Source organism: Lutra lutra, chromosome 6 (assembly GCF_902655055.1).
Source record: "Lutra lutra chromosome 6, mLutLut1.2, whole genome shotgun sequence".
Taxonomy (NCBI): domain Eukaryota; kingdom Metazoa; phylum Chordata; class Mammalia; order Carnivora; family Mustelidae; genus Lutra; species Lutra lutra.
In genome coordinates this window covers 78,511,142-78,538,266 of record NC_062283.1, presented here as the reverse complement: position 1 = coordinate 78,538,266, position 27,125 = coordinate 78,511,142, and the positions used below count along the sequence as shown (strand labels likewise).

Below are 27,125 nucleotides of genomic sequence, written 5' to 3'. Positions count from 1 at the left end.
AGCTGGTAAAACATTATTTCTAGGTGGGTTTGTGACAATGTTTCTGAAAGAGATTAACATTTGATTCAGTAGACTGAATAAAGAGACCAGCCCTCACCAGTATGGGGTGGGGGACTGCGGGAAAGAACCATCATCCAACCCAATGAGGGTTTAAATGGAACAAAAAATAGAGGAAGGACAAATTCTCTCTCTTCTGATCAGGAATATCTATCATTTCTTGCCTCAGACTTCAGAGCTCCAGGTTCTCAGGTCTCCAAACTCTGGGACTCACATCAGTGGTCCTCTGATTCTCAGGCCTTCAGACCTGGACTGAATTTATACCACTAGCTTATCTGGTTCTCCAACTTCTGGATGGCAGGCTACGGGATTTCTAGACCTCCATAACACATGAGCCAATTCCTATAATAAATCTCCTCATATATACATATATACAGGAAAATTGGGTGTGTTTCTCTGGAGAACCCTGACTAAATAATTCAGTTACTTTATCAGAAATGCCAACATTTCAACATAGGAATTAATATCAAAACAAAAGAAATACTCCCTTGCCGTATTTCTTTCCATTAGGTGAATCCTCTGGGTGTTGGAGTCTTTATAATTTTATTTAAAAGGTGTTATATTTGAATTCTTACCAACTGAGGTTTGTACTGGTGTTGGGAAAAGGGGGAGCAATGAATTTTACTTCTATACTAAACTTTATCTGGTATTTTCTCCAAAATAGAATCCAAACTATTTTTAATAAACATATTTTGGATCAGTTTCCTCCAACTAAGCTATTCAAATATTTAAGAAATGAGCATCTACATTCAAGCATTCTTTCAGTGTTGTATGTTTTTGTATTAGAAATAAGAATATGGTCTTTTCCCACTAACTTCTAAAAAGCTTTACAGTTATCTAATCCCTACCAAATTTATCTTCCTATAAGAAAATCTAACCATATTGGCAGGATCTCATTAGACAAACCTAGTTTTAAAATCTATAAACCTTAAATGAACTTAGAAAACCCATTAATCTCAGTGAATCCTATTTTATCTACATGTTTTAGTAAGCCAATTATAACAGGCTGCTATAACAAAAATACCATAGACTGGGTGGCTTAAACATTTATTTCTCAGTTCTGGAGGCTGGGAAGTCCAATATCAAGATTCTGGAAGATGTGGAGTCTGGTAAGAACCTACTTTCTCAGTCAGAGATAGTTGTCTTCTCACTGAGTTCTCAGTGGGTGGAAGGAGTGAGAAAGTTTTCTAGGATCTCTTTTTTAAGGGCACTATGTCCAATTCATAAGGCCTCCACTTTCATTAACTAATGGCCTCCTAATACAATCACATTGGTGATTAGGTGTCAACATGTGAATTTGGGGGTGGGGGGAGAAGGGAGCCACTAATAATCAGCCCATAACACTATCTATCTATAAAACCGAGACTCATAATTACTTAAAAGTGTTGCTTTGAGAAATAGAATATGTTGATTAAATTCTAATGGCCTTCTATTTTTACTGATCATAACACGAAAAGGCACACCGAAGGATGAACCCCAAACTCCCTGGTTTGGTGTCAAGGACATTCTTGGATATGTCACAACTACAACTGCATTTCCCACCATCTCCACAAATTCATGTGCTCTAGCCATATTGGACTATCTACTTCCCCAAAACACTTTGCAATTGCATGCCTTTCTAATTTTGTCTTTGGCATTTGCTATGCCTGAAATGCCAAAAGACTGCTCCACTTAATGAAATCTACTTCTTACTTAATGGCCTACTCGGCTATCTTCCCTAGGAAACTTAGCTTGGTATTTCCTAGGAAATTTAGTTTCTAGCTATGGACTTCCATTGTTAATCTATATGTGTATTATAGCACTTGCCATTATTCTCTTTTGTTAGCTATTACAATGTTAGCTTGTACTATACATGGTGAGAAAGTGATCCTGTATTAATCACCTCTGTCTGAAGCCACGCACAGAGCCAGGAACACATGAGGTTTGCTCAGGAACTGATGTTGGAAAAATACTATAAGCAACCAATGAGAAATCTTTTAAAAGATTTCCAAATTATGGAAAGTCATGAAATATTTTCAAAAGGTATAAAGGCATTTCCTAGAAAGGTAAATTAGACATAAATCTATGAGATATTCTAGCATAAATACCTTTGGGGTACTTCTAAAGAATGCTATAGTCACTAGGAATCTACATATTTACAAGAGAATAGTGAATACCAACTATGTGTTATTCTTAATATTCTTTAAAATTGTAAGCCCTTGTATACCTTGATTTCAGGAAGGTATTTGACTAAGTCCTTGAAGATATCATTGACAAGAAGAAGAAATGATGATGACAATACTATTAAATAAATTGGGGGACTGTTTGCAGTCTGTGCCCTATGAGTATTGGTTAATGGAGAAAACTCAGGAGAAAAAATTTTCTGGTGTTGTGCCACTGGTTTCATGCTTGGGGTTTTCTGGTGAGCATTTTTAATAGCTACTTAAGAAAAGGACATAAAAGACAGTTTCATTATATTTACTGATAAAACACTAGAAAGTACATCTGGGATACACTTCAGGAGTATACCACTTAGCACTATTGACATTTGTGGCCAGTTCATTCTTTAGGAGGAAGGGGACAGCTGTCCTGCCCATTATAGGTCTTTAGCAAAATTCCTGGCCTCTACAGACTAGATGCTAATAACTTTCTCTGCCTCTCTATTCCAATTTTGACAATCAAAAATGTCTCTAGGGACGCCTGGGTGGCTCAGTGAGTTAAGCCACTGCCTTTGGCTCAGGTCATGATCCTGGAGTCCTGGGATCGAGTCCCGCATTGGGCTCCTTGCTCGGCAGGGAGCCTGCTTCCTCCTCTCTGCCTGCTTGTGTGTACTCTCTCTCTGACAAATAAATAAAATCTTAAAAAAAAAATGCCTCTAGACATTGCCAAATGTTTCCTGGGAACAAAACCACCCTGAATTCTAGTTCTGGATTAGATTGATGAAGTGAGCCTAACAAAATAAAACTTACTAATAGAAGTTATTCATAAAGTAAAGAATGCATTTTCTGGTTTAATTTTTTTATATCCTATGATATTAAAAGAATAAATGGATGAATGAATGAATGAATGGTGAGTGAATAAATTATTAAGAACACAGTTCTGAACTTACATTTTAAAAACCACAATAACATCTCTTTAAAGATGAAGAAAATCCAACTGACAAATATGTTGTCCAAAAGGCAAAATTCAGTGTAAGTTCAACATGAGCCAAGTAGTAATATCACTCTTGGAAACCAAAACCAAACCAAACCAAACCAACAAAATGATTGTAATATTAGGATATATTAACAGAAATGGAATATCCAGAACAAGAGATGTGATATTACACTGACTAAAGTGTGGCATTCAGTTCTGTTGACATATATTTAGAGAAAATAACAGACTAGGGTGATTCTAGGTATGATTACAGATAAAGTTTCTGAAAAACATGTCATAAGATAAATGGTTGAAGTAAACAAAATTGTTTATATTAGAAAAAATTAATGCTGGGGAACATGAAAATTTCAAATATTGAACAACAATCATGTGATGAATAAGTGCTGTGTATTCCAGAAGGCTGAATTAGAATAAATGTATGAAGTTTTAAAGAGACATATTTAGGCTTTTCAAAATGCAATGGGCTATTTTTTTTTTTTAATTTACTTATGTGACAGACAAGTAGGCAGAGAGGCAGGGAGAGACAGAGAGAGGAGGAAGCAGGCTCCCCACTGAGCAGAGAGCCTGATGTGGGGCTCTCTGGACCATGTTCCCCTTTGATTTTTCTAAGGACCCTGGGACCACGACCTGAGCCGAAGGCAGAGGCTTCAACCCACTGAGCCACCCAGGTGACCCACAATGGGCTATCTTGAAACCCCATGACTAGCTTCTATCTCTGAGATTCCCTGAATCTAATGATTAAGTTAATAATATCCTCAAATTATTTTGGTACTCAAGTCATATCTATATCACTATGTTGACTATACTATGATCAAAATTGAATATTCTAACCATATCTAGCTTTTGCCTTGACTGTTTTTTTTTTAGAACCAATTTGAAATCTTTAATTATAATCATTGGTACAATAAGCAAATCAACAAAATTTTTTTCTCATTTCTACAAGGTGAATGATGTTGCAGTCTACCTACATTGAGTGAACATGGATTTGGTAAACAAGTATCAGCAGTAAGTAGACAAAAGTGGTGAGCTAAGCTAAAAAATGATCAGATGTGCAAATGTTGAAAACAAAACAAAACACAACTTTGGGGAACTAATGAAAATAGAAGCAAGAAAAGCAGTCCTCAGGCACTCACTCAAAAGCACAAGGCTTGGATTGAATCATCAGGGATATTTCCCAGAGAAGAAAGCTGAGTATCAGACCTTTCAGCCTAGTTTTTCCATAGCAGCTCAAGGTTTCTCTTGTTCATTTCAGCCCATATGGTCTCATCTAATCTTAAAGAGAGTTGGCCCATTAAAGACAGAAGGAAGGTTTTTTATGGACCAAACATTCCTCAAGTCTCCCTGAAGAAGATGATTTACCTCTGCATAATAAATAGGAATTTTTTTTAAAGATTTTATTTATTTATTTGACAGAGAGAGATCACAAGTAGGCAGAGAGGCAGGCAGAGAGAGAGGAAGGAAAGCAGGCTCCCCGCTGAGCAGAGAGACCGATGTGGGACTCGATCCCAGGACCCAGAGATCATGACCTGAGCCGAAGGCAGCAGCTTAACCCACTGAGCCACCCAGGCGCCCTAATTAGGATTTTCTTGAGAGCAAGTAGGAACTATTACTCTGAGTTCCCTAAGATTATTTCTATGATTGGCTTCCTTCAGTAGACTTCAGTGCTGACCCAAGTCATTGAAATATTTCTTTAAAAGAAATATCAAAAGAATAATGGGCTTATAGTAGAAGCATTGCTGTTCTTTAAGTCATAATCTGAAGCTTTTTAGCTACCACCTATAGTATCAGCAAATATTCCTGTTATTCTCTGTTCAAACCCTACTATGTTCTATTCTTTTTGACCTTGGCCTCAACTGCTTCTGTTTCACCGCTACCTTCTTAGCTGAGTCTGTACTACCATCACCATGCCAACTACTTTACTATCTGCTAAAACATTGCTGTTCCACCAGAGAAGGACCTGTCTTCTCTAAGACTGAACTCTGGGTCTTTCCCCTACACCTAGACCTATGGTTTTCCTGACTAACATCACACATTTTTTTTTTCATATATACAGATGTTTTACCAAAAAGGAGCTATGGTCCCAGCGGACTTATCCCCTTATGGATGTTGCAGAAACAAAGTAATGTTGGCTTTGACAAAACACAATTTTTTACTATGTTCTTATTTTAATTGAGCTCCAAGAAAAGAAAAATAGCCTAGAGAAATGAGATGAAAACAGATTAGCTATTTTAAAAAGAGCCCAGATTATTTCTGTCTTCAAGAATCAAGATACATAAGGCACACAAAAATATAAATCAGGGAGAACCATATTTGCTGAGAAACTCAGTAGGGCCTTGCTTTATTCTCTCCCCACTGTCATTCAAATCTCACCGATTTTTGAACAAGGGCAGAATTGACAAGAAAACTAATTATGCCTCAATATGTTCTGTGTTAAGGAACTTTAATACTTTGTGGAAGTATTAAAAGGAAGAAACAGAAATTATTGCTTTAGACGAATCTAAAACAGATTAGATCATGTTAAGATAAAGAGTGATAAATTTGAGAGTTGTTTTCTAAGGCTAACCTCTGAATATGTTGAAGTTTGTTTATTAATAGGGCAAACTAGTTACTAACCAGGCTTAGGAATGCATCCCAAGGAATTAAGTGTTCCGCTTAGTTAACAAATTTATTATGAACTAAGTATCATCCACTCTTAATCCCAAAGGATTCCTCACACCTGGGCAATCACCCAAGTGCTGTTTAAGGTCATGTCTCAATTTAGCTAAGTTAAATGTTATATGTAATGAAAACTAGCATCCCACCAATAATTTTACTTCATAAACATATCCAACAAGTGAAGGAAGGAATTTTTGTTTTTTATGACCCGAAGTTTCCATTCAATGTCTCAGACAAGACTACTTCAACACATACAAAAGATGACTAAGAAGGAGACTTACAAAAACCATCATAATATCAGAGTAAGTTTTTCCTTCTCAAGTAACAATATTCAGGTCATGTGCTTGCCAAAAACCATTCATTTCAGAAATATTTTTCTCCTGCTTTTCTCTCAACCTGCACCAAAGAAAATACAAGTTTGCTATAAACACAATAACTCCAGTGGTGTAATATATATCAATGACAAAGACAGGAAGTTTTCCACACATTGTATCATTGGTATCCATGATCTTAAACAAAACTCAGCCCAGATCACCCTCATTTTTTTAAAACCATATTTAACAGAGCATCAGGAAAGTGTCTGAGGACAAGGATAGTACATGTCCCAGATGAATTGGCAATTTTAAAAATCAGTAATGTAACATTCTCAGAACACACAGGTGGTGTTGATCTGTGAGAAGTGGCACTTGCTATAAAAGCTGAGAGAAACAGGGAAAACCTTGTGAGACCACTCGGCTAATGGCCCCATTGTAATGGCTACTTTAAAACAATAATAATAACTTTAAATGGTTAAAAAAATGAACATAGGCTTTCAGGAAAAAGTTGCTAAAATTTTCATGGAAATAATTTTCTTCTCACAAACACTGTACAAGAATAGAGAACCTTACACATAGTAGGCAAGTGCTGGGAAAGTTGGGAGGATCTTTCTACCTGGCAGAAAAATGCAAAGAATTAAAAACCTACCATTTTTTTATTAAAAGCATAATAGAAAATCAATAAATGATGGTTTTATTCCCCTCAACATTATTCAGAGTAAAATAACATATCTTTAAGTTGTGTCTTTTTTTCTTTTAGCTTTAAAAGAATAATCAAGGACCTTCTAATTTTGGATAACACATGTAACACAGAGAACCTCAACTGTTTCTTCCAACAAAGCAGATCATAGTCATGTAATGTGTCTACAGTAACTGTGTCACCATGTAACTTATTTTTAACCTTGTTGATCTGAGTTTGTAAGGTTCTGTGTCTAATGAAATGATTTGTTTCAGTCCCAGAGCTTCCAAACATATAAAACAACATCAAGGCTTAATAAATAATTTTGAATGTGAAAACAAGAAAACCAGAAAAGGTATGCATAGTCTTAGGTCTATCACTGAGGTTAAAATCTATAGCTAACTTTAGAGCACTTCATCAACTTTAAATCAAAGTCTCAGGAAAATTGAATGAAATGCTGGAAGGGTGACCATTTCCAAAGAAATTTAAGAGAATGGTATAATAATTTTAGTTGATGGTTTCTTTTATTTCAGAAACTAAGTTTTTAAACAGTATATTCAAAGCATTGTAAAGAATTACTTTATTCCATATCATTTTATATTTTAGCTGAGTAAATCTGTTATTTGTCACATGAGACAATATACAATAGTCTGAAAAAAATCAAAGTTAGGTTTTGAACAATAACATCATAATTCTAGTAGAATGATCTTTTGATATAAATCCTTTCTATGTTTTTTGAAAATCAATGACTCACTCTAAATCAATGAAGCAATCAAAGCATCCATAAAACCAATGATACATTTGGTGTATTACTTATGACACATTTCAGATATTTGATTTCTATGCTAACTTATATTACTCACAAAGTATCAGACTTAATTTGAAGTACAATGACTTCAAGACCTAGTGGAGAAGCAAATATGAAATGTCTTACTAAACTATCCTCCATAAATAAAAAGGGTATTTTTGAAAACACTGAGTCACACTAAATTGTCTAGGAGAAAGATCAGAAAGAAAGAAGATATGATGAGTTTTTCATCCTGCAAAGCCCATCTGCATAGTTCTGAAAGAAAGGAAATTGACTTGGAAATTGACATGAGAGATTTGGGTTAGATAGGAGAAAGAATTTCCTAGCAGTAAACATCATAAAATCATTGAATTGTTACCATGGGTCACTACTGTACTCGAATACTTCATCAGGACTTATAAATCAAATCACATCTGGTTTGGCATTTAGTATTATTTAACATGAAAAAACTAATATAATCTAATTTATAAATATTTACTGAGTATTCACAACAAAGGAATTTAAGAAAATATTATGAAGTCACTTTTAATCAGCAAACAAAATATTGGTGGTGATTCTTCCTCTAGCTGGGTTAAACCCTCCATCTGATCCCTGTAACATAGAGTGCACTTCTCTATTATGGCCTTTACCAGATTATGTAATAATTTACTTAATTATTTGTCTGGCAGCTCAACTAGACTATGAGATTTTTAAAGTGCACAACTGCATCTCATTTGTCTTGTATCCCCAATGCTTATGATCTACTATAGATTCAAAAGTTATTGAGTAAGAATGTAAGTATAAAAGGGATCAATGGGGAAAAAATGTACCCATCACCCGAACATCTGTAACAAAATGCAAAAATATAATAATCCAATGAAAAGTAAATGACTGCCAAAAGATATATCTGGGTTTTTATAATACATATTTTATAACAATGATCAAATTTCAGTGATTTTATTTACACATTACTCTGGGACATAAGAATGCTTTTCCTCTAGGGAAAAACAAAAGGAAAGCAATCACCTCCATATATATGAATATATATATGAAAACTTTATAGACATATTTCATGAAAATTGTTGTACATAAGGAAGAAATATTTTTTTAAACTCACCAAAGAAATAGAGGATTTTTTTGTTTGTTTGTTTTTTAAAGGTAGAGCGATCTTTAGATCACTTATTCCAGGTTCTTATTTTAAAGTTGAGTAAAGATATTGAGAAACACTAAGAGGCATAACAGATAGACATATCTGCAAATCTCAGCTCTACAGAACTAGGACTCTAGGAAAATTATAACATTTCCAATTCAATTAATCATTCTAAGCATTTAAAAATAAAGTGGAATTAAAAATACCTTATAGGAGGGGCACCTGGGTGGCACAGTTGGTTATATGTCTGACTCTTGGTTTCAGTTCAGTGTTGTGATCCCAGGGTCATGCTCTCAGGCTCATGAGATTAAGAACCATAAGGGGTTTCACACTCAGGTCTGCTTAAGACTTTCTCTCCTTTTTGGGCATCTGGGTAGGTCAGTCAGTTACGCTTCTGCCTTTAGCTCTGGTCATGACCCCAGGGTCCTGGAATCAAGTCCCACATCAGGATCCCTGCTGGGCAGGGAGCCTGCTTCTCCCTCTGCCTCCACTCCCCCTGCTTGAGCTCTCTCTCTTTTTCTCTGTCAAATAAATAAATAAAATCTTTAAAAGAAAAAAACAAAGAAGACTTTCTCTCCCATTCCCTCTGCCCCTCCCCCTCCACAAATAAATAAATAAATCTTTTAAAAAATTTATCTTACAGTATGTTGTAAGGGTTGAAATGAAAGTACATACCAGATCCATAGTAGAAGCTTAATCCATGTTACTTATGAAAGGAAATAACATATTATAGAAGAAAGAAATTCAGTGTAAGTGTAGTGTGAACTGTGGCTATATAACTTATTAATAAATAAATGCAAATTAATCTCTCTGAATCTCAGTTTTGCCATCTATAAAAGGAAAGTAATCAAACTCATTAGTATATATTGAAAAATAGCCACTCGAAGATGTCAAGTCTTAATCCCTGGTGCATGTAAAGCTTACCTTATTTGAGAAAATAGTTTTTTATATTATAATTAAGACCATGAGATGAAATGATTGCCCTGGATTATTTTTATCTGGGTGGGTCTTAAATGCCATCATGAGTATGCTTATAAAATAGAGCAGAGGACAATTCTATACAAACAGAGAAGACATACAGAGAGGTCAGAACAGAGAGGTAGATATTGGAGTGATACAGTCAAAAGCCAAACAATGTCTTCCGTGAAGTCTTCCTATTGGGTTGCTGCAGAGAGAGGCTCTCTTCATTTCTGAGCAGTCAAAGATTAACAAGTGAGGACATAACTATTTTACTGATGATGCTATATTAGTATTTGATCCAAAAAAGTGGTAAATAAATACAAATACTGGAGTTACTGAAGATTTGTTTAAGAATTAATTAGCATATCTGACACACTTAGTACAACTGGCACATAGCAGGCACTCAATAAAAAGTAGTATTCCTATTGTCAATAATATATTGAATTAATTATGGAAATACTGGCTGTAGTAACTAATAAGTCCTCCAGTTCAGTGCCTTAACTTATAGAAGTTTATGTTATCCCATGCAAGTGTTAGTTGGAGGGTGAGTTTTCTCATGATGGTAACTTAGGAACATAGGTTGTTCCCATTTTGTGGTCCACTTATTCCCTAGGGCTCATGAGTCCTTTGTTCCAATTCAGCAAAAGGAGTAATAGATTGGAAAAGCCTCAGCTACTCTTTTAAAAGCCCAATCTTATGGTGACAAGTATCACTTTCATACATATTCCCTCAGTTAAAACAAATCAAACAATCCATCTAGATGTTAATGGGCTTGCATAATGTAGTTCTAGTGGAACAGCCTTCTTCTAGTGATAACTCCACACTATAAAAGACAGAACACAGATTCTATGTGAACATCTCTGTGCACCCTTCTTCCCCACCAGAACACACTTACCTCCACCCTAGACTGTCCTGTCACCAGCTTAAAATCTAGGAGCTTTGAGTGTGACATAGTCCTTTCCATTAGATCCATATGTAGCAACTTTCAGTCTGGAGATGGATGAACTAAAAGTCAAGTTGTCTTCCTTCCACATCCTTGACATTTTTTAATATACAGTGTTAAAGCAGAGACAGGATAATCACCATAAAAATTCCAAATGAGGAAAAGGAAGAATGGGAAACACATGGTGTTCTTGGTCCATAGTAATAATGAAGTCCTGTCGGGGCAGGTATTATGAAGATCTTACCCTGCATGATAGAAGTTCTCTGATTAGACTCTGGCTCAAAACTCCCTTGCCAATACAGTTAGTAGGTTCAAAGTTAGTAGGTTTTGGATTTGTTTACTTCTAGGGAATTCCATGTCAATATTGACAAAGTTCTTTTACCTTCACGACAATGTTGAGTTCAACAGTTTAGCTGAAATTGTAATGGATTTTATCAACCTTATCTCATCTAAATTGAGGTCCAGAGCCTTAAGTTTTTCCAAATCTTATGAGGTCAGAGATTTCTGGATTTTATGTATTGCCCTTTATTTATGCTCTTAAAGCTAGTTAAGTTTTGCCTGAATGCATCTCTTTCTTATAATATCTTGTAAAATGCAGAAAATAACAATAAACACAAACTGTAATATTCTGTTTTCCAATTTCTGGGCCTAGAGCCATAGGCTTCGAAGGCATATGGCCAACCTTCAAAGTCATCACAGGCAACAGTTTTATCACAAGCCCTGCAAGTTCAAAACATGCATCTCCACTGCCCCAACCTCTAATATCTGTTTTATCATCATCCAATCTTTAGGTCAAAGTTACCTATTTTTTTTAAGCAGTGACACAACTTCTGGTATCCACTTGGTTAAGTAACGTTGGCCACTATAACAAAAAATTTTTTCATTGATAGTAGATGTTCATTTCTCACTTAAAATATTCCAATTCCTGTCAGATAATAAATCTGTGTCCAAGTTGCATCAATCAAATGGTTCTGCTAGCAAGCAAGGAACTCCTTAGAACCATTTGCTCTCATATTCCAGTGGGCGGAATGAATCACATGGCTATATCTGGGTAAATAAGACACACGAATTACAGTCCCTGGCTGGGCTATCCTTTGAAAAGGGGAGAATGAATTTTTGGTGATCAGCTGGCTTTCTCTTTCACGGATAACTAATTAATAGCATTAATCTTATAGAATAATTGAGCATGATAAAAGAGCAGGAAATAAGATGTTAGAGCATAGTTCCATGTTCTAATGGTAGTAGGGTGTAGTTCACAGTTCTAATCCAGGACCTATGAAATCCTAAATTAATGTCACTTTTAAAGTGAGGGTAGGCCACTTCTGGTTTAGATTAATGCTCAGATTTCACTTGAGCTAGGCATATCAGCCTAGCAGGCAAGGTTGCAGATTTTTCTTTTCATTTTAGGAATATTTGATGAAGTGGCCTGCTACTATGTACCAGGCACTATTCCAGGCTCATGAAACTCACCACTGAACAAAACAAATACTTCTGCTTTTGTGAAGCTTATGCCCAGAAAGATGTTCAATAACCTACACATAGAATGACCACCATAAACACAGTGTTAGTTTTTGTGGCAGTGTTTTTACAACTGGGGTCAGCCAGTCTGGATTCTTATCCACACTCTCCCCATTAGAACTCTACCCTTGACTGAGACATGCAACCTCCCCAGAACTCATCTGCATCTCTAAAACTGAAGCAATAAAATTTTCTCCCTTACTTTACACAGTTGTTCCAAGAGTCTCACCAGGTTAATTTTGTTGATCTCCTAATTAGTCTTCTTGCCTCAACTTATAGTCACTGTCCTTAGAGCAGCCATAAAGATTTCATTTACTCTTTGTGAGAGTTCATGAGGTTTCTCAAAAGGGACATATTTTCCTCTGAAGTGATGCATAAATAACATATTCTCTGTATCCTTTCACATCCTCAAAACTTCACTGGCTATACCTTCAAAATCAATGCAGAATCCTACCATTTTTCTCCATCTCCACTGCTATCATCCTGGCCTGAGCCCTCATATCTCTCCTACAAATTATTATAATGCCCCTATTTAGGTATCTTGCTTTCATTTTGTTCTATCATCTATTCTCCACATAGCAAGGTGTTAGACCATGTCACTCATCTGCTCAGAATCCTTCAATAATTCCAGCTCACTCCAAATAAACTAAGATCCTACTCATCTCCTTCAAGGCACCTATAATCTTAACCCTGGCTTCCTCTCCACCTTATCTTATTCAGTATTTCCCTTTGCTTACTCCATTCTAATTTGGACTCTCGGTTTTTTGTTTGTTTGTTTGTTTTCCAGAACACAAACTCAGGTGTGCCCTCACTGCTGCTTCCTTCTGAAATCTTGGCCCCTGAAGATTGTCAGGGATTTTTTTTTTTCCTCACTCTGTCCAGAGACAGAGGGAAGACTTCCCTGGCCAAACCCATAAGAAAGAACACTTATTTAGAACTGTAATTCACTATGTCCTTTATCTTAGTTTCTATTATTCATAGTATTGATATCTATTATATATATCTTGTATTTGTTTATTGCCTATCCATCATGAACAATATAAGCTACAAAAGAGCAAAGATTTTGTCTGTTTTGTTCAGTGATTAGAATACTACCCAACATACAGTAGGTGCTCAATAAATGACTTTTAAATAACTAACTGATCTTTGAGGATATCAATTTTTATTCATATTGTTCTACTTAATAAAGCAAGCATTCTAAACTATATGATAATGATACCCCTCCCAGTAATTCATTAAAGCTATTTTTATCTTAAATTAGTAAAAATGTGGCCTATATTTTATTTTTCCTGAATCAACCCTAATGTAAAGAAGGTTTCTCATAATCATGGTAGCTAATGTGTTATTATTAGAATAAGAATATCTTAATGTGTGACCATTAAAAAAATGATTTTTCAGGCACATCCAAATGCACAGGACATCTTGATTTACATTATTAGCTTTTTCATCTAAACTACAAGCCCATGAATACAGATAGAACTGTACATGTGTGCATGCAATTCTATTATATCTGTAAATGATAGAGATTTATATATATATACCTTTCTGTCTCTCTCTTCTTGGATTTCTATTTCTGCAGTGGTATGGTAGGAAAGAAGAAAATGTGCTTCTCTGCTAAAATACAAATCTCAAAAACCTTAAAAATCACAGTATAAATCCTATATATTCCAGGAAAGGCTGCATTTCATTAACATATATTTTTCAAAGGTTAAGTTTTCCGCTCAGAATTTGGTAATTAATTGTTATTGCTTCCTTAAAAGGGTTATGTAATTACTGGAAACTCTTCACTAGACTTTGTCTAATCTCATTATTCTTGTAATAAAATTTGCTTTTGAAAGTCTTGGGTTTTTGCTATCAGTTACCAAATAGAGTATGGTTCCTCTTTAAGAATTCAAGATCAGTGAGCAAATAAAAGCAGTGTTTAGATAATTACTGCCCTCTTCCAAAACAGAAAAGTATAAGAATGCATAACAGATTAGCTCCCAAAATGCACTCTCCATGTCAGAAACCTGGGCTTTGCATGTTACACACACACACACACACACACACACACACACCAAAAAACCTGACATTAATAGATCCCCAGAAGACACTGTTTCAACAACACTGGACTTCTGGTTCTGGGAGTCATGTTGGCTCAAGTGTTATGAGACCATTAAAAGCATTATTTGAGGAATGAAACAACTCATAGGTTCTAGATTATAGATAGCTGTCCTCTGGAACATTATTTTAAAATTCAGAAAAGTTGAGAAATATTTTATTCCCCAATAAAAACTAAACAAAACAAAAATCTTATGAGAAAATGGAATGGAAAAAACCCTTTTTATTTGTCTAAGTAATTTGATTACTTTGGAACTCATGCTGTGAAAAAAAGTAATAAAACCATTAAAGGTACAGCTGTTCTGGCAATACACTTCTTAGATTAGATTCCTACAAGCTGGATCAGAAAAAAAAAAAAATCTCTTGACCAAGTCTCTAGCTTCCTTCCATCACCTTTGATGTTGTTCCTATGTATTTACCTATTGTTTGAGTCCTTCATTTTCCCTCCCATCCCCTTCAAAAATCACTCCTACCCGATTTTGTAGCATAACAAATTGAAAATGTGTTTATTTCCTTCTAGTCTTGACTCCTCTTGATGTCATTTCTTCCCAATCTCAATAAATTTAGCTATCTAAAATATTTTTTCCTGTTATGGTTTCTTCAACATTGACTCTCTTCCCCTCATTGGTCTATACACATCCTGCTGATCGCAATATCTCCTCTGATTTCCAAGACAGAGGTTACAAGAGAGCCACATCAAAGGAGCTTTGATATAATTTCCCTTTTAATATATCTAATTCATTCACTTATCCATTTAATAAATGATCCTTCTATGTATTAGGTTCTATATTTGACACTATGAGGCATATAAACTCAGGGAAGACACTGTCTCTCCACATTAGAGTTTACATGGGAAAGAAAATTCTCAAAATCTACCTAAAAGATGGTGTCAGATAAGTGTCATAAAGTGGTACAAGCTAATTTCTAAAAGATACAAAGAGTAATTACTTTCAGCTGTGATGACTATGGGCAATACCAAAGAAGAGGCAAACTTTTAGTTCAGCCTTAAAGGAGGGCTAGACTTTTAACAGAAGACATCATAATAGCTGTGACATAGGTGTGAACCAGAAAGAAGAGGTGACCCCTCTCTAATTTAAGTGCTCAAAGAAGGATGACTAATTCACAATGACTCAGGCCTATGTCATGACCTATAGTGGTCAAATAAAAAGGTTGGATGAGAGTGAAGCAAATGGCAAAACCTCAGGCAAATATGTTGTGATTTGGCATAGGATACTGGTGTTCAAATGTTTTTGTTCACAAACTCCAAAAGAATTTTTAAAGTTAGATGCCCCCTCAAATAGTTTCAGATTAAAATCTAAATCAAGTAGTCATTATACATTTAAATAGTTGTGAAGGATACAACTTCTGGACAATAATATATTGGCTTTTGTTTTTTTTTAATATATTGGCTTTTAAAATAATGTTGTTCCATCACTCTTTTAAATATAACCAATAGAACCTAAGTGTTACTTTGACATACACAACTATCATCCATTTAAATAAAGATGGGTAATCTCGCCTTTAAATTTTACATTGTTAATATGTTCTCTTGAACTTATATTGATTCCACTGCCATGACATGATTTTACCTCATATATTTGTACACTTGAAAGTCTTTTATTGCTGTAACACCTCTCTGACAAAAACAAAAATTAATGTGTGTGTATAAATAGAAAGAAATGCCATCTGTTTCTCTTGTCCTTAAAGTCTCTAGAGTTAATAGTAAGTGTTCCATAGTGAGTTATTAATACTAGTAGTAGTGCAGAATTTGTCAAAGCACAACCTAGATTTCAAATTTTGATAATTAATTATTAAACATAAAAGGAATTTTTCTGGGAAATTACTCTTGCAATGTGACAAGTGAGGCATGTTTTTTTCAGTTGGTTCAAAAATATATACTATTAATAAACATATATCATCTTGACTAGGATGAAACATGGCTCACCATCAAGTCAATTCTGTTTTTCACCTTTATAAATGTAACATAGGAAAAGATGCTCATAAAATAAGGAGATGGAAATGGGAAAGTTATTTCCATAGAAATCTCCTGAAATTGTTTGAACTTTGTCCGCACTTCATGCCAAAATCCACTTGGTGATCTATCATCAAAAATTATTTTAATGATCTAACAGTTAACAGGATTATGTTTTTCTTCAGTTTTCTTGAAAAATAAGCAACTACCTGCTTTAAAAAAAGGATGGGGGAGATCTGATCATGCAAAGAAATCCTGTGACAGAATACAAAATAAAAGAGCAGGTACCAAAGGGCAGATTCATGTGTGCGTAATCAAACTGGAAAGAACATTCCACTCTCCCTTTCACTTAAACAAACGTAAGTCACAAAATTTGACATTACACAAAATAACATCCGCTGCAGCAAGAGGAGCAGCACCAGCAGCCACAAAGCCACATATGACTGTAAGTGACAATATCCATCTAAACACTTAAATTAGTGGAGATTAAATAGAATTTGAGGCATCTTTATTATTCTAAATAAAATAAAACCACTGGTACAGTGAAAAAAATTAATAGACACTTCTTTATGAAAGCTTTTAAAGAAAGAATGTATTTTTATAGCATTTTTCTAATTTCAGTTCTCTTTAATTTAGGCCCCTTCTTTCCAGGAAAACATAAATCATACAATTACTTTTTTTTTTTTTTGGTAGAAAAGGTGGTTTGTAATGTGCAAACAAGATTCCTTTGTGAAATTCATTCTTTCCTCCAGAATTACCAAGAGAATTGAAAGTAAAAGCAAACCAAAAGTCACATAGCTGAGTTGAGCCAAAATAATTCTGAGATGTGCTCCACAAACTTGGAGCCGACAATTTTTGAGTGAACTGTATTTGAAAGTTGGCAAAATAACTTCATTCCTCTTCCAAACAGAGAACAATGAAATTTGACTTGGACCAGTAGTCTCAACATTGTTATTTATTTATTTATTCGTTCAAACTAGTTCCCACCACCTCACTCTCAGAATTATCCATCTTTTAAGACTTAAAATGCAGCATCTTTATTTAAGAATAATATTTAAAAGATAAAACATGGACTTCCCAGGCAAAGTAAAATGAAACAATATAGGGAAATTTTACTTCCAAGAAGTACGAGAAAATAGTGAAAGAACAATAAAATCATGGTGAGGAAATGTGGCAGCATGCAAACTGGTTTACATTTCCTTCCATGCCAGTGTGCTAAACTTTCCAAATTAAAGGCCCTCTCCTGTTCCTGCCAACTGAGTGCTCCCAAATCTATCAACATTATCAACTTTATTGAATTCTCTTTGTGGAAAACTAACAGGATTTCCACTGTAGACTCTTCTAGCTCTCTCAGTAAATTTCAATACCTGAGATCAAGGAAGTGACAGATTAAAATATAAGAATCCATTTATTACTAATTAGTGCTTATAAAATTCACATTTTAGGAACCTGAAACTTTTTATCTGAACCAAAAAAGCAACACAGAATTGATAATTTGGGGCAGTAAGAATAACATGTTTCTTACATTAATTTTTGTACATCTTTGTAATTCTTTACTTTCTCAAAGAAAATAGAAGGGAAGGGACAAAAAGACACTAATACACTGCCCTCCCAATATTTGCATATATCTAATACAAAACGCACACACACACACTTTTTTTGATCATTAAAAACAATCCAAGAAGAGAATATGTTTACTCACAGATTGAAAGAGAGTAGATTTAATTTGATAAATTTTAAAAATACTTCACCATAAACCATATCAGATTTACACGGACTGTCTAACGTTCTAATTGTGGCATAGATTGATGCTAATTATCAGACTCAAAACTGCTGTTCTGAGTTATATACAAGAAAGATGTTAAATAGATCAATATATGGGATGTTGAAAGATATTGGAATAATACACCTCCAGAGGATTCCCTCTTAATTAATCTCTTCACAAAGGTAATTTTGAAGGAAAAATATTCATATGTTCAACCATTATTCATTTGACTTGTGGAAAATTAAGAAAAATAAATTTGCCTAAAGTTGTTCTTAGATTAAATTCAAGTTGTTGTAAAAATTCAGTAGTCTCAAAGTAATCAGAGGAACATAAAACAAACAAATGATCTACTATAAAATTTATATTACATCTAGAGATAGCTGATATAAAAATGTTGAACAAAAGTATGAATTAGAACAGAGTGGCACAAATATAACTACTTTGTGACTAATTCCAGCATAACTTCCAATAGATAATCCATTTACATTTTCAAAATTCACATGCTTTCTTCCTTTAAAAACATATCTTACAAAATAAACAATTCTAATTTGTTTTTAAAAGAAGAAAACAAATATCTCACATCACAAAAGAGATGGCTATGGTCTTTCAATGATTACTCTATTTCAAAAGCCTTGCAAAAAGATATGGATTTAATTAAGCAAAATAGCTCAATCCATTGACTGGTTCCACTGTCCTTTGGAAGTATCCAGGGTTTTCTTTAATAACGTTCTTAGAAGAAAAATCTGTTTTAATCTCCATGAAAATATATTCAGTCCTATGTGTAGCTTGCTTAGTGCTCTCAAAATATTCAGGCTTTGTGCCCTTCCAAATATTTTTTAAAACCGTACCACTCCATGACACTGATGGATTTAAGCACAAGGGCTGAAAGCAAAAAGAAAGGTGTAGTGGTTGAACATTATGCAGTTTAAAGGTAATCTGAGTGAAAGCCTTAAATAACCAGCATAAAATAAGTTAGCATCTCAGAATTATTACCAATAGTAAGACAATTTATTTTATTTATACTCATTTTTGTTGTTCAGAGTTTCTCATCAGTCATAAGATTATAGCAGAGGGGGGGATCCTCCAATCATGCTTTACCACAGAGTTATAATTCATGTCTTCAATAATAAAGATCATGTGAATAAAACACATGCACTAATTGAAAAATAGCTAGGACAATACCATTGAATTTTTATGTGGAGTAATTTCTAGCTGATAACACACATTGCATGTACAACTCCAGACTCCCACCAAACTAGAGAGATGTCCCAGCAGGGGATGCTTGCTTAACAGAGAAAAAAAATACTTTAATGACAGCACATAATGCATACCCTATGCACAACCCACAGTGAAGTCTGATTTCTTTTAATCCCTTTAGATAACATTTGCAGTCAATGGATTAGTTGTTCTTGCATGCTTCTGAATTCCAAGAATTTTTTTATATTTTCCATCCCCTTATTGAACTTGTTAAAAATTTATATATATATATGTGTATACATTTCTATATATATAGATACATAGTGTTATGTAACTATATATTATGGTTATATAATATATAACCACATACATATCTGTATATGTGTATATATATATAAACACATATGTAGTTTAAATGGCTTAATTTTTGCTCAAATAAAAATAGGACCACCTGATTTCTCTATTCTAGCTATCAAAGTGAATGTGGCTAGTGCATGGTCTTATTTACTATTGAAATCCAAGGCCTAGCGTGTAGTTAGGGGGGAAAGAATACGATGGCTATATATTGAAAAGTGTTAGTTGAGAGTATATTCCAAATCCAGATTGGTAAAGGTAGTTACGCTACAAAGGCTGATTTAAAATGTCAGGATTCTACAGTATGTTGTCTTTTGAACCAGAATGACACTCCTCACCCACCACTGGGGCCATGTCAGCTCTAATCTGGGCCTCCTTGAGAACAACTTCCTGATCTGGAAGGTAGCTGACTTGAAGATGTGGATATCCTTTGTTATTACAAAGCAAAACTATTTATCTTCAGCGAGAACTGGCAAGGAGTAGAGCTTTGTGTTTTAGTCCACCTTTGATATTCACACTACACTTTTTATCTCTCAGTATTTAAGCACTTGTAAAAATACATCATTGACACACCCCTGGTGTGAGGCAAACAGTAGATGCATTTGGTAGCCCTGTGAAAATGAGTTACAAGGAAACTGGCAAATACTCTTTATATTTATCTTTCAAGGACTTTTAGGTGCTGTCTTGATCATTCTCATAGCATTTACCATAAGAGGGAAGAAACATTATGTTTGGTATGTGTTTAGACAATCCTATTCAATGACTCTTCTCAAACCAGAAATATCATATCAAATTATTAAGGCTCCTCCTGCTCTTACTTCTATGTACATAGAATTAAATAGACATAGGACCTTCAAATTTTTAAATTACATTCTTAATCAGTGTTTGTTGCTAAGACCTTTGAATTTATCACGGGTATCTATAGGGCATAACTCTTTAGGGACATTTGAAGTGTGATCCTGGTAGGCGGCAGAGGATGCCCAGGCAAAGTAGTGCCCCTGTGGTGAAATGGCACATTTAGGTGACCTCTTTACTATGACTCCTTTTACCAAAAGCTGGAGAACCCATCTTAAAGTTTTGAGAACTCATCTCTTGTACATCATCCTTAAAAGTAAAAATGGGGAAAAATTCAAATGAGTTGTTACATGAAGAAAATATATCTGGGTACATGATTTATTCTAGGAGAGACTGTTTTGAAGGATTGAAACAGAATCCATCTACATCCTGTTGGGAAATTAAATGTAACACAGAGCAGTAAAGTACTTTCTGAGTTCAACCCGTTCTTGGTCTAGGCTTCTTGTATGGCGATTTCAAAAGTCCTCATTCTTCTGAATGGCTTTTATATCTATTCTTCATTTCAGCTCAGTTATCCCCTTGTCTCCCGACTTTCTTCCACAACACTTCTGTATTGAGAAAATAAATCTTTTCCTTCTTTATTTCTTTTTCTTCTGCCTTTCATCCTTCTCTTCTTCCTTCCACCTTGTGATGGATGTAATTTTAGATTCCAGGGATAGAAAGACTATCAAGACAGGATTTCTGTTTTCTTTCTGTGACTGGTGTCAAATGACTCTTTGATATTTCCATGGACTTCCAGGATAGCCACAGACTCTAAGGTTAACCCAAGGCATTAAGCCATTGTTGTATGTGACTTAACACGATCTTCATGCATTTGTTGAGTACTTACTAAATACCTAGTTCTACACTATACCCTGAGAATACTGCAATTAATACAATATATGTTTTTTTTTCCCTCAAGGAATTCATAGTATACTAGGGGAGTCAGGCAATTAATTAAAATAAATATAGTAAGTGCTGTAAAAAATTATATGGGAACCAAATAGGGATCATGCGTGGATTTTTGGAGGAGATGACTACTTGATCTAAATCTTGAATAATGATTAATGGTTAACCTGAGGAGGACGAGGTGAGTGAGGGGTAACATATGAGCATTATCCACAAAGGAGATAGCATGAACTAATGCACCGTGGAAGGAAAAAATAACATGGCAGAAGCAGGCAATTATGAGCAGTTTGTGGTTACTAGCACGGGTCACAAAATGGTAATGCTGGGTAAACATTTGCCCTGAAGACTTCTCCTTTTAGCACAAATAAATATGAGTGCTTTGCAGGACAAAGATATACTTCAGATGGTCCCAGAACTTCCTACTTCTTCTACCAATCTTCACTTTTTTCAGTTAACTGTCTAGGCTCTGAAAGCACGTTTGCCAGCCCAATGTTTTAAAACAGAAAATGGATAGAGATGAGGAGATGAAGCTGGAATAATGAGCAAGAGCCAGATGATTGAGAGTCTAGAAGCATTTAAAGAGTGGCTGGATTTTATCTTCTAGGCATGCAGAAGAAGAGAAACATGCGATTAAGGCCTGAATTGAGCCAATGAAAGAAGAGGCAGAGATGAGTATCAAGATTCAAGTATGCTTTTGGGGGTTAAATTTGGCAGAACTTGAATGAAGAAGAGGAGAGCCAGTGGGAAGAGAGAATGCTAATATATCCAGGAAGTAGAGTTACCAGGGACAGGTTCATTAAGAAGAAGAATGAAAAAGATTACAGAACAGCTAGGTGAATACGGGGCACAGGGGGAGGACTTCAGTGGTAGAAGGAAGAGAGCATGTTTACAGGCTCCTCTGCTGTGTGACTTATCAAAGCTAGCTTCCTCCACAAACTGCACACTAACTTCCATGTTCCTGTTTTCATTTCTTTTTCACCATCTGTTACATAGGAACCTTGCATTTAACTTACTGTCAAATTGCCAGCTAGAGTCCTGGCCAAAATATACCCATTTAAAATTAGCATATACAAACACATTCACTTATAGGGCAACCTCGTCTTCGAAATATAACCAAACAGCACCTCGGTGACTCTCACTAGGTAAACTTGAATCTAGTTTGATATTTGAATAATTACTGTAAGAACTCTTACTAAAGACTTCCACAAGTATCATATAATATTTTAACGGTTGAAGAATATGTAATAACACACACCAAATGCAATATTGTACAGTGACAAAGTTCTCATTTAACTTACAAAGACAATGAATCACCAAATCTAATTAATATTACCCTACCATTAAATAACCTGTTACAGTGTTAGAACAGAAAGTCAAATAGTTTCTACTTTATATGGGGATTTCAATCCTAGCCAAAAAAATTAAAAGGGAGATATTCACAAGTTCATGTTGAATATAGCTCCATTTAACCATTACAAAGTTCACGAAAAGTACAGGAAGTGAACTACTTACTGCTTACATTGAAAGGAACACTTGGTGTACTCAGCTCCCTCTCAGATAGATGTCTAAGCTGCAGAGAAAAGGAAATAAAGCAGATATTTCTAATACTAATTAGCTTGTGCTGTATAAACATTTTATACTGAGAAGGGATTTTATCGTTTGAATTTAGGGACATTTCAGATCTATGGTTCTTATTAAAGGGGTAACATTTGACAAACAGCATTGTTTCATTTGTCCTTCCAGTATAATTTCTACAATTCTGGGTTTCAGGAATCCTGATTTATGCACTACTCTAGGTGAATAGCCAAGTCATTTACACTACATTTGAAAAGTTAGATGAAACTGTCATTAATATCCATTTTTTTCAAAAGGTGGTGACTCCTAAGAATTCCAGCCAATGACTCAGAAATTGGAGGTACCCTCTTCATTCTGTTAAAAAGTTTATCTTCGGGGCGCCTGGGTGGCTCAGTGGGTTAAGCCTCTGCCTCCGGCTCAGGTCATGATCCCAGGGTCCTGGGATCGAGTCCCGCATCGGGCTCTCTGCTCGGCAGGGAGCCTGCTTCCTCCTCTCTCTCTCTCTGCCTCTCTGCCTACTTGTGATCTCTGTCTGTCAGATAAATAAATAAAATCTTAAAAAAAAAAGTTATCTTCCACTGAAAAGTAGAATGTTGATTCATATGATACATAAAACACCAAATTATATAGCATTGAATTATTTCGAAGGAGACAAGAGAGACTTTTCAGGGCAGGAGAAATAAGCAGCTTTCTTCCTTTCACAGAAAGTTCCAGCAACATTATGATAAATTCACATTTATTTATAAACTGTTGATACAACTTCATGTTTCTGTCAAAGTATTAGACATCTCCTGAGATAGATAGTTGTTCAAGCTTATGTAACACTAATTTCAACTACTGTCCTTATCTAAATCTAGGCCAGTGTCTTCATAAACTTGATCCTAAAATCTCTGAACTCTGGGCAGCCCTTGTCTAGTTACATGACTCTCAGTTTCCAGGTCAAGACAGACAAAGCTGACATGAACAAGCCTCACTGTTCTTCCCTCATTTCTGGCAAGAACTTAGGAGGAAAAAAAAATGAACAGGGTCAGATTAGAGTCCCTTTGAACCCCAAATGATCCAGGACTCTGGTTGAGTGAAAGTGGCTTTGGGTGATGATGTCATTTACACATCAGTGTCTGTCTCTCCTGTTATCATTGTTCCACAGGGACTGTTTCTGTTAGAACTTCAAAAAGTCCTTTATGGCTTAAAAGTGCATGCGAGCTATCAACAGCCAGTTTCCTTATTTTTTCTTTTCTCCCTTGGCTCTTTTTCTTTTCTTCACTGGTAAATTAACACAGACTTGAACTTGCTGGGTAGTTTTGTTTTAATAATGCTAGCACTCTCTGCTGTACACTGGTAACATCACAACATACTCAGTACTCACTTTGACACTGTTATGTGTCTCAACATAGCTGTCTGTCCCAGCTAACTAATTTGGAACTGAAGATGAATACACCCTTTAGGCTGGGCAGCATTTCAGTAATTGTTTTGTTGTTGTTCTGGCCAAATGATCATGTTTTATAACTTTTTTCAGCGTGACTTTTTTTTGCACAATTTTCCAACACGATTCATTAGTATCAGATGTATAAATGAGTCACTTTAGTCTTTAATCACCCTATTTATTTTGTCTTATCAATGAGATATATTAGTAACCAACTGACTTCGAGTTTCAAATGTCTGACTTCATTTTTTTTATTTCCCATCCCACCCACCCCATTTAAAATGCATTCATTCATGACTTAGAAGAATGCCACAGCATTATTTTAGTGCTTTAAAGTAAAATTTTTTCTTAATAACATCAAGAAAGGAAAACAACATTTTCAAGTCACAAAGAGTAATGTTGTAGAAGCTTAACCTGCTAGAGTGTAATGAGAAGGACTGTCTGATTTAGCAACAGGTCTTTGCAGCAAAAAAATCATGAGCATTTCTTAATGAGAACTCCGACTGGATTTTTCATATAATTATCAATGGATAGTGCAAAATAACTAAAACAAGAATGTATATCTTTCATTGAAACCATCTAATCATTAATAAGCAGATTGAAAAGTGAAGTAAGTCATTCTGAGCTACTAAACTGTATGTCAGTCTTCCTCCTTTGTTAGTTCCATACATTGCAAGAAGGAAAATAAGAATGAATTAGATGAGATGCTATCAGAGATAGTAGGTCAATGGGGCCATCATTCTGCATTTCTGAAGCACATTTCCTAGAACTAACATCACTAGAATTTCATTATAATAGGGATCAAGGTCTGTGTTTAAAGATATTATAATAGGACAGACCGAGATATAAATCCCTCCAGAATGAGGTAAAAACAAGAGCATATGTGTGTTTTATATTGAATGTTTTTAAAGAATGGGTGTCAATGAATAAATCTCAAACTACTTGTTTCAAAGCAGTAAATAATGTAATAAAATACAGTATATCAAAAATCATAAATAGTGGCATTATTGCTGAGCCGGCTGATGAGTTCGTCTGTTCTGGATCTAAATACACCAGGTGGCACCAATACGAATAGGAGACAAAGACGTTTCATTTCCTCCTCCTGGAAAATTATTACAACCATCTGCTAAGCTTTCTTATTTCCAGGGAACATGATTTCTAGTTTTTTACTTCCTTGGTAGCAAAACACACAGCTTTAAATAATCCCTTCAGTTTTGGGTGTACCATGAGCAAGTAAAGTACAATTATGTCATTTACTGGTACAACCTCAAAATTTCAACAAAAACATTGATAAAATTGGGAATGCTAAAATGGTTGATGTCAAGTTACTTATAACTAAAAGAGGCAAAAAAGAAGATGGGAATACTCTGACCTAATGGGAACTATTCATGATAATGTCCGCCCGAGGCTGGACATTTTCCCCAGCACAAAATCTGACTAACCCCTCCCCTCTGCAATCTGAAACAACTCTCAAAAACACCTTAAAGTAAGAGGGACTTTGAGTAGCCTTCGTTTCCTCCCAGTCTGATGAAATTTTAAATGGTTTTCATGTTAATAAAAAGCATTTTCAATTGTTCTGCAAACTTACAGCTTTTAATTAAAGCCTTTAACTGAATTAAACAACTGAAATATGATCTGAATGATAGCTGGGAATATCTCACACTCAAGACAGTTAGATTACAATTTACCTCCCTGCAAAATAATTACAAACTTCTTAACCGACATGATTTACTGCTCATCTATAAACCGGAACTCAAATGTATGTATTCTTCAAAGAATAACAATAATAGTAAAGTAGCTCGGGAAGAACACCACCCACAAAAACAAGAGAATGACAGGGGAATAAATGAGAAAGAAAGTTTAATGGGAAAATAGATATTTCTTAAATCTGCAATGGTACTTTACATTAACAAAATACATTTTGATAAGAATCTTGGCCCCAGGCAAATTGAACCATGAAAAATCAGCTGCCTGAGTGTTCCTGTCAAAGGCCAGTGATGGAGGGATCCCTGTAAATTCTTAATCTGCTTTTTTTTTCAGGGCAGGACAATATAGCTCCACTGAAAGGAAGGTCGAGCTGCTGAACCTCCACAGTAGGTAACCCAGAAAGCAATCAAGCTGAGCTGGCAGGGAGTGGATTCCAACTGCACTCTGTAGTGAGGCCTTTTCTCTCCCTCTGCAGGTACCATACAGAAGGGAAGATTCCTAGGACTTGTGGCTTAATTTCTCTGGCTACCGCACTAATCGCACGCATCCCATAATTACTGTCTTTCTTTCTTCCTCCAGACTGTCATTCTTCTGTCTCTTAGCTCCATCCCACAGGCAGACAGTGTCTATACAAAGGCTGAGCTAGTTAGCCAGCCACCTGAGGGAACGCTGTGCCTCCACCACGCTCCCCCGTGCCTTTTTTTCCTCTTTTTTCCCCTTCACTTGTCACCCCTCCCAGCCTCCTTACTAAAGAATATTTAATTTGCATTCTTTCCCAGCTAAAGCAGAATTAAAGAGAATTGCTTCATTAAGTAAGATGCCTGTGCAGAAAAGCCTCAGCAATCTGTGAGTCAAGTCTGGATTCCTATAGAAATAACTGCAGATAGCCCAGGTACAGCCAGGATACCACAGAGAGATGCCCTAAGCTGCATCCAGTGGTGTCAGAGTTGGCATGACCATGCCTTTAGCATCTAAACAAGTGTGACCTCTAACTCTTACCCTGGACTGGGCCCTGGAAGGCTTTTCATGTTGATTTATGGCTTTCAGTTGTCATGATTGAAGTTGTTGAGAAATTTCTAGTCAAGCTACTG

At 35.4% G+C, this 27,125-nt stretch overlaps 1 long non-coding RNA gene across 1 annotated transcript; it reads left to right on the top strand.

The window, feature by feature from the left end:
- Positions 1 to 26,780, top strand: LOC125103294 (uncharacterized). Its single transcript, XR_007128343.1, has 4 exons — positions 1 to 23; positions 4,136 to 4,197; positions 26,368 to 26,420; positions 26,510 to 26,780. It is a non-coding gene; the product is annotated as an uncharacterized LOC125103294 (long non-coding RNA).
- Positions 26,781 to 27,125: the final 345 nt, after the last annotated feature.